We start from the raw sequence: 7,906 nt of genomic DNA on the forward strand, positions 1-7,906 counted from the left end.
CTTCACTTAGTGAAGTTGTTATGGGGTGGCGGCCGCTGCTCTTCTCTGCCAGGGCTATAAGTTGAGAATCCATAGCACGTGAAGGCGATCTGTGTTAATTCTTAAAATGAAACGAAGAGGCCCTATATGAAAAGGGTGAACATAAACTGCTCTGTTCAGTGCTTAATTTTACTTCCTGGATGGAGACATTAAACCTGCTCCTGGCTGGCAGCTCTACTAGGTTGCTCCCCTGACTCACAGCCTGGGTGTATTTGGTGGTATATTGGATGTAGCGCTTCTCACGTCTGTTGTGCTCTGGGATGTTGGGGAATTCTGTCCATTTATTATTCTTCCCTACCGGTCAGTTGGTGTCCATCTCTCTCTTTGCCTGGGCTCCCCCTGGGATGCGCAGGTAAAATTTTAAGCATCTAACCAGTGTCATCCCAAGAAGCCAGTCTGCTAAGAACTGCATGTGAAATTAGACCTGCTGCCTGACCTGGAGCTGGAAGGGGCAAAGGACGCATGGTTTGTGAATCTTGCCAGACTTAAAGCCTGAGAGAGGCAGCGAGAGTCTTTAAACTCATTTGGTGAGCGCCCCACATCAGAAGCTTTGGCATCCAGGACCCGGAGATGCCCACAGAGGTAAGCCTGGCTTGGTGGGCCAGAAAGTCAGCAGGGACTAAATACTGGACTAAATGCTTAATTTACCACTTACGAATGCAGCCCCAGGTGTCTGTGTGGTGCCTCCAGGGAACAGGCCGCCCAAGTGCTGTCAGACAGGAAATAGTCACACAGGACGTTTCCTCTTGATTACAGCAACTGAAAGAAGTAAATAGAAATGCTCTGGCTTCCTCTCGCAGAGAGAATCGATAGCAAAAATCAAGGGAGCTGGTCATAAAACATCAATGGGTGGTGTAGTTGAAATGGTGCTTGGCATCAGGTGCGTTTCCTGGGTGCTGGTGAGATCCCACCCAACATATGGGATTGCTACACTGATGCAGTCTTCAGAAGCTTGCCTGTGCCTGTGCCTGTGCTCTGCTTACCTGCGGTTCCAGCAAAAACACAGTTTTGAAGCAGACCCTACTTATTGCAGCTGTGCAGGTAGGTTAAAAACTGGAGGTGACCCATGCTGTACCTCAATGGTACCTTTTCCCTGATAATACTCACGACGAGCACTGACCATCAGCCAGGTCACACCTGTTCTGTTTAGTTTTGTTTTACTTAGTTTTACCATCCGGCCTGAGAGATGAAAGTGTATTCTACACGTCCTCTCAGCTTTCTTAAAGAGCTGGTAGATATCTAATATTAGTGGGTTGTGGTCACAATTGCACGTAACCTGCTTGACATCAGAACAATCGAGGTGTTGTTCCTCTCTAGCGCCTGCGAACTCTGCTAATTGTGCGTGCGCTCCATGACCCGCTAAGTCCAGTGTCATAAGCATTGCTGGGTACTGTTCTCTGAACAGGGGGTGGCAGTAAGTGAAACTTGCTTGAGAAATGCTCAAGACCTATTTGAAACGTGTGCCCCAAACAGGGTTGGGGTTTGCGTTCATGTCTGATCTCAGCCCGGAGCCGGTCAGGGTTTTACATCTTCAGCTTCTGCGGCTTCTGCTGTTGAGTGTTTGTTACCGGTAGTTTTAATGGTTTGGAGATCAGTGCACCAAAAACCCACAACCTGCTCCCACCCAGCAGTGCCCAAAGGCAGTTCGTGTTGATCCAAGTACCCATTGCCTCTTCCTTTTTCTATCCTCCTCGCCTGGCTCCCCCTAAAGTGCAAGACACCTTCTGGCTGGGCCCATCCTATTTGTGCAACAGGGCCCTGATCCTAATGTGACTCATACAACAAACCACGTGTTTACCATGAAGCTGTGGTTTTCTGCATTGCACACTTACCAGGTGCCCCTGTACCATGGAGCTATGACATTTTGCCAGCTGCGTTCCCAATAGGTCAGACACCAACTCCTGGAGCCTCCTGCGGGAGGAAGCTGGGTGACCTATTTTCCCCTCCATGGAAACAGAGGTGCTTAAATGAGGCATCTCCTGTCACTCCCAAGATGCTGACTTGTTTCCCTTCATTCACCAGCAGTAGAGCCCTGATGGCAAAATCCCACCTGAAGTGTAAGAGCCCTCTGCCCATCTCCACGAAGCCAATGGCAAGACATGGATAGGCACGTAATGTAATTCTCGGACGCCTCCGTTCTCCCTCTCGGCTTTGGCAACGCACCGCAGCAAGCACCTGCTGCTGGGGAAGAGTTCATCTGTCACTGGGCCAACGTGAAAAGGAGCTCTGAGAAGATCTGGGCTTGATGAGCCTTTTGCTGCTTTATTCTTCCTGTTGAAGTGACTCGTGACGAGCGTTAGTCAGATGCTGCAGCATGTTATGACAGTGCCAGGGAGACCTAGTCGGGAACCGGGACCCCCGCGTGCCAGGCACCGTGCAAGCAAAGCAAGAAGGTGCGCTCGGCCCCACAGCTTCAGCCTTAGTACAAGGCAGGAGACAAGTTGAGGGGTGCTGCAAAACGAAGATGCTTTCTAACGGCATCTGCTTTTATGAAAGAAACAAGAACTGAAAGTGTGTGCAAACGAAGATTTGGTTCCCAGGTCTGTGTAAGGAATTCAATTCTGTTTGCAGTGGGGTATTTGCACAAATTTTGAGGGAAATCGAGTTGGTCCAGACATTTTCCCCTCCTTCTCCAGCTTGGAGGAGTGCACCCCTCTGCTAGGGCTGCTCTGAGAGCCACAAGCAGTGTTGTCTCACCAGTTCACAGGCCAGCAGAACCGGCCCGGTGCATTACCCCACCGGCCTTGCAATCTCACATCTTTGTGTCCTGGTAATCTTGGCAGTGCGCCATCCCCATAGGCGTGCTGCCAAGCTTGCTGCGCTCACATTTGTGTTTGAAACAGCCATCTATGAAAATCTCAGGGGGAAATATTAAATTGCATATGATGACCAGAGCAATCTGACCTGTGTATGTTCCCTGGACTTATTGCATGTTTTGCAGAACATATCTATAGCATTTATTTAAATGATGTTTGCAGAGGAGGTTCAGAGCCAGCCCAAGAAATTGCTAGCGCATGTGTTACTCAGATGTTAAATGTGCACATCCTTGTTAACAGCTCTACAACACAGGCAAATAATAAGAGGATGAATCGGTTTATTAGAAAACATCACGCACCGTGCCAAATACTTTAAGCAAGGTGATTTGTCTGTATAGCGCCGCTCTACAGTGCTCTGGTGCTGCTGCATAGGCAGATAACAACATTCAAATTATTGGCACCCTACAAGATTTCTAATACCTTACGTACTGTTTGTGTTCATACAAAAACCCAAAGGACTCCCTCGATACTTGGTGTGATCGCATCATCTGTACAGAGCCCTCCCACCAACACCGAATCACAAGGCTGCAGCCCCACCAAGTCTCCCCCAGACACGACAGTCCCAGTCTAAACCATCCCAGCTAAATGTCTGCTGCGCCCTGCACTGAGAACTCTTTCAGGGATGGAGAATTCGTAGCCTCCGGATGCCGTCTGTCCCGGTGCTTACCCACCCTGCCTTAGAAAGTTGTTCCTAACATCCAACCTAAATTCCCTTGCTGCACGTATAGGTACCGTGCAGGTAGCAGACGGGAGTATTTCGTTGAGCCCAAACATGAACTGTGACCAGACGTGAAGCTCATTTCCACTAGATGGTGCCAGATGTTTAGACTACTTGGTCCGATAAAAGCTATTGCAAAAAATCCTTGCCTCTAACAATAGAAAGGCAGAAGATTCCTCCAATTGATTGGGAAGGCAATGGGCCAGATTGTTTGCTGGGCAGGGGAAGAATAAGGGCTTTATATTCCTCATACACCCTTTGGGGGACTTGGAATATATGACTTTTTTGTGCATTCTTGTTGCTATAAACAGTGGGGAGCCCTTACGTATGTTGCTCCAGCAACAATTTCTCCCAAGCGTGGTAAGAACTCAGAGGGAAATACGGGCCCTAGTAATGGTTTGTTGATGATCCCAGATAGATGGCTGTTGTTCTGGTGGTTTTGGAAATGTGCGGGGACAACCTCTGTGCACAGAACGGCCTCTCATTCCAAACTCTTGACTTTCCATTTGGTCTGCTCATGAATTAAACGGGTTTAAGCCATGCTACAACTAAAAGTCCCACGTACCCAAATGATACACAGGTGCTTTTAGACTTACCAAAGCAAAGTGAGAGCTTGAGTTTGCCTAAACCCTTTGCACTCCTGCAGTTTTCTTTGTGCCTTAGTTGCTTCTGCTTTGCAGTCCATCATTGCTTGGTTTTCATTTTGCATTACAGCGGTACCCAAGACGCCAACCACAGATAAGGCTCCTGTTGTGCTGGGCGCCCTATGTACAGAACATGGCGAGGCACCCGGTGAAAAAGAACAATTTTTGCCTCTCAGGGAGAGAAACTATTTTGCAGACAGAAAAACCAAGGCATAGCAAAGTGCAGTGGTGTTTGATTCGACAGGAAGCATGTGGCAGGATCGAGGCCAGCGCTAGGCTCCAGGAAGCTGTCCAGTCCTCCCGGCTCTTGATCAGCAGGCACATTTGTTACGGAGGCTAAAGGCAAAGTCTAAAGCCCGTTAGCGTGCCAGCAGCGAAGGACTGGGAGGCCTCTTGTAAGGGTCTGAGACAAGCTGTTGGCTGCTGGAGTCTTCTGTGCATTCATCACCATTTTGGGGGGAATTGCAGGAGACAGGCTGCCCTAACCGGGCACTTTGAGACATGCCAACAGGACAACCCAGGGCAGGGTCGCCTTCCTAAGGATAGAGGGTGTGAAGCCAAATAAGTCCCCAGGCATTTCCCTCGCTCTCGCTGCCTGTCTTAGTGCTGAACTGCGTGCTAGGCTTCATCAGCCGATGGGGTCAAGGTAGGTCTTGCTATCCGCTGCCTGCAAAGCTCACCGCCTTTTCCTCCACTCAGGAACTGGACATGGAGATGGGGCATTTCTCACCGAACAGAGCTTCTGAGAAACAGCACAACGTCTAGCCCGGCTGCCCTTGTCCATGCTAGCGGGGACCCCACAGGACCTCATAGCGGCAGCGTTGCGTGGCATGCAGGAAAGGTGCCCAGAGGATGGCAGCAAGACGAGGAACTCGCGTGGCCAAGACGCTCTAGGCACCATCTCTGGGGAGAAGACCCAGCCTCCATACCAGCTCATCTCTAACAGGACAGAGGCTCGTTCCCCATGGCCTGCTCGGTCCCTGGCTCCCGTGCTGAGATAACCAGGGAAGGCGTTAGCTGGTTAGCATGGTACAGAACTGGACTAGACCCCGACGGTGCTGGGAGGATTGCTCCTTTAATACTAGGGCTCACGGTGAGGACTCATCTCCAGTTGCTGTCTTCTAGTCTGGATGAAGGACTGCAAAGGCGAGAGGGTAGCGAAACTGCATGGAGCCAGCGCAATTTGGGGAAGGCAAAGGAAGGACGATGATGAGATACCTGGCAAGTAATGGGAACAGCAGGGAGAGGGAGGCGGGGGGTGGTGAAACATCCAGGCCAAAGTCCTGCACGCTCTTCCCAGGATTTCCAGGAAAAGGCAAAAGGTCGTGAGAAACGCCACCGGTGTTGTCACGCTGGGGGGCGAAGGCAGAGAACTCGAGGTCTTGTCCTCGGTAAAGGAAGCGGGGAGAGAGAGTTTCAAGGACTGGAAAATCCTGATGCTGCGGCTTCCCAGAGCAGGTGGGTTCAGGCAGGTCTGCCTCCAGGCGGCAAGAAGAGCGCCCTCCTCGCTCGCGGGGCTGCTCTCACTAGGCACCAGATCGTCCTCCTGGCTCTTCCTGTCCCCCGGACCCTCCGTGGGGCTGCTGCCCGAGTGCGGCGCCTGTTCTCTCCCACCTGTCGGTACCCCGAGCTTTTCAGGTCACTCCCAGCTCTGGCACGGTGTGATGCCAACTCCCTGTGGGGGGGCATCGCTCTCTCTTAAATGCGCCCGACCCATCACATCCCTTCTTCGCTTGCATTTCGTGCTGCTCCTCCTAGTACTGGCATGGGGAAGGTACAGGGAACAACAGCCGGAGGACTGGGTGACTTGCAGCTCAGTAACTGGCCTCGTGCCCCTCTGATAGCTGCACGAGAGACTCCTTTTCTAGGAACTGTGCAAGTTGCAGAGATGATTCATTTCCCGTCCTGTGATCTGCCCTAGCCCTTGCGTCCTGCTCTCATCGGCTGCCCTTGCAAGCAAGCCGGTACTTCGGCCTGCTCTACTTCGGGCGCCCGCGGGCTACGGCCAGGAAGTAGTTCTCTCGCACTTCGCACCTAACACCTGCCTTCGGCACCGAAACATATGCAGATCTGAGAAGGAAGCCAGCCAACCAACCCTTGTCTGGAAACAAAAGGCAATGCTCTCATCCATCCTAAATTCGTTACTTTTTGGTTCACCCCATTTGCCGTTTTTTGGAAAAAAAAGTCCTCAAAAAAAGAAGAAAAAAAGGCATTTCTGAAGCTGTGGAGTGGCTCTCGTAGCTGCCCTGTTCACCTAACGCCTGCATCCAACGAGTTCGTGGATCAGCTCGTGGCACCGCACAGCATCGTTGCGTTTCCCCCGGGGTTTCCCGGTATGGAAAAGCAAATGTAGCGTTGCACGTGAAACCCGCCAGCAGCCTGCTGGAAAGCAAAGGGACGGCTGCTGCAGACCTGGCAAATCACACGTACGCAGGAGCCGCCGCGTAACAGCTGCATTTGAACTCGCTGCAGGTCGCACTGAAGGATCTAAACGATTCCCTCGTGTCTTGAATGCTTGGTATCATGCACACAGGAGGGGCGTCCTCTTCGGTTGCTTTATGCAATGTCATCGCTTATAAATACCTCGAGATCTAGTCACGTGCACTTAGAGAAACCGTCCCCTGTTCTGAGCGCTCCTCTCTGCTTCGCTGCGTCGGGCTGTGTGTTCCCTCGCTGACACGCGCCTGATCGCAGCAACCTCGGTAGGAGACAAACGCACGTTTTAAATCAACTTCTTTTGTGACTGAACAGGAATCCGTGAGATGCACAATGTGCAGAAACGAGCTCCCCCTCAAGAAGAGAAGAGAAGTGAGGGGGATTGAAGAGCAGCCTTCACCTCCCTGCCGGGGGGCTGCGAAGAGGCCGGAGCTGGGCTGGTCTCAGTGGGGGCAGACGGCAGGACAAGGAGCAATGGGCTCAGGCTGCAGCAAGGGACGTTGAGGTTGGATATTAGCAAAACCTTTCTCCCTAGGAGGGTGGTGAAGCACCAGACCAGGCTCCCCAGAGCAGTGGTGCACTCTCCATCCTTGGAGGTGTTTAAGCCCCAGGTAGACCCAGCCCTGGCTGGGAGGAGGCAGCTGGGGCTGGTCCTGCTCAGAGCAGGGGTTGGATTGGATGTGACCTCTGGAGCTCCCTTCATGTCCTAGGGTGCTGATTCTCCCAACGTGGGTTGTTGCACTTGACGAATCCCAACCTGGAGACAACAGCCCACAGCAAAACGAGGGTTAGCAAGACACCATCTCCTCCGGGTCACGCACAGCATTTTCCCCACCAACCTTTTGCTTCGCAGAGAAGCAGACCTAGATGCCTGCGTGCTGCCCTGCTTGGCGCAAATTCGACCTGTGCCAGAAAAGGGGTGACCATTTGTCCCTCAGGTGCCAGCACAGGTCAGAGGGAAGGACTTTTTTGTACACTGACTCCTCAGTTTGGCCACCTGCAAAGCGTGCAAGAGGAGAGGTGCAGAGTTGTGCGCCCCGCTCTCGCCGCTACGCAGAGCAGCGGGCGGCAAGGGCGCGTAGCGGGCCCTGCCTGGGACCCGCTGGCGTCTTCGCCGGGGAAGCGAATCTCGGCCCCTCGCGTCCCAGCCCCTGCTGGCTCCGAAGGCGCGGCGGGCCCGGGGGCCCGGAGCTTGCCCGCTGTGCCCGGGGCCCTGGGCCGTCGGGGAGGCTGCGGCCGGCGCCGCTTCCCTC

This window comes from Gavialis gangeticus, unplaced genomic scaffold (genome assembly GCF_001723915.1).
Source record: "Gavialis gangeticus isolate Ggan-Ray unplaced genomic scaffold, GavGan_comp1, whole genome shotgun sequence".
Lineage (NCBI taxonomy): Eukaryota > Metazoa > Chordata > Crocodylia > Gavialidae > Gavialis > Gavialis gangeticus.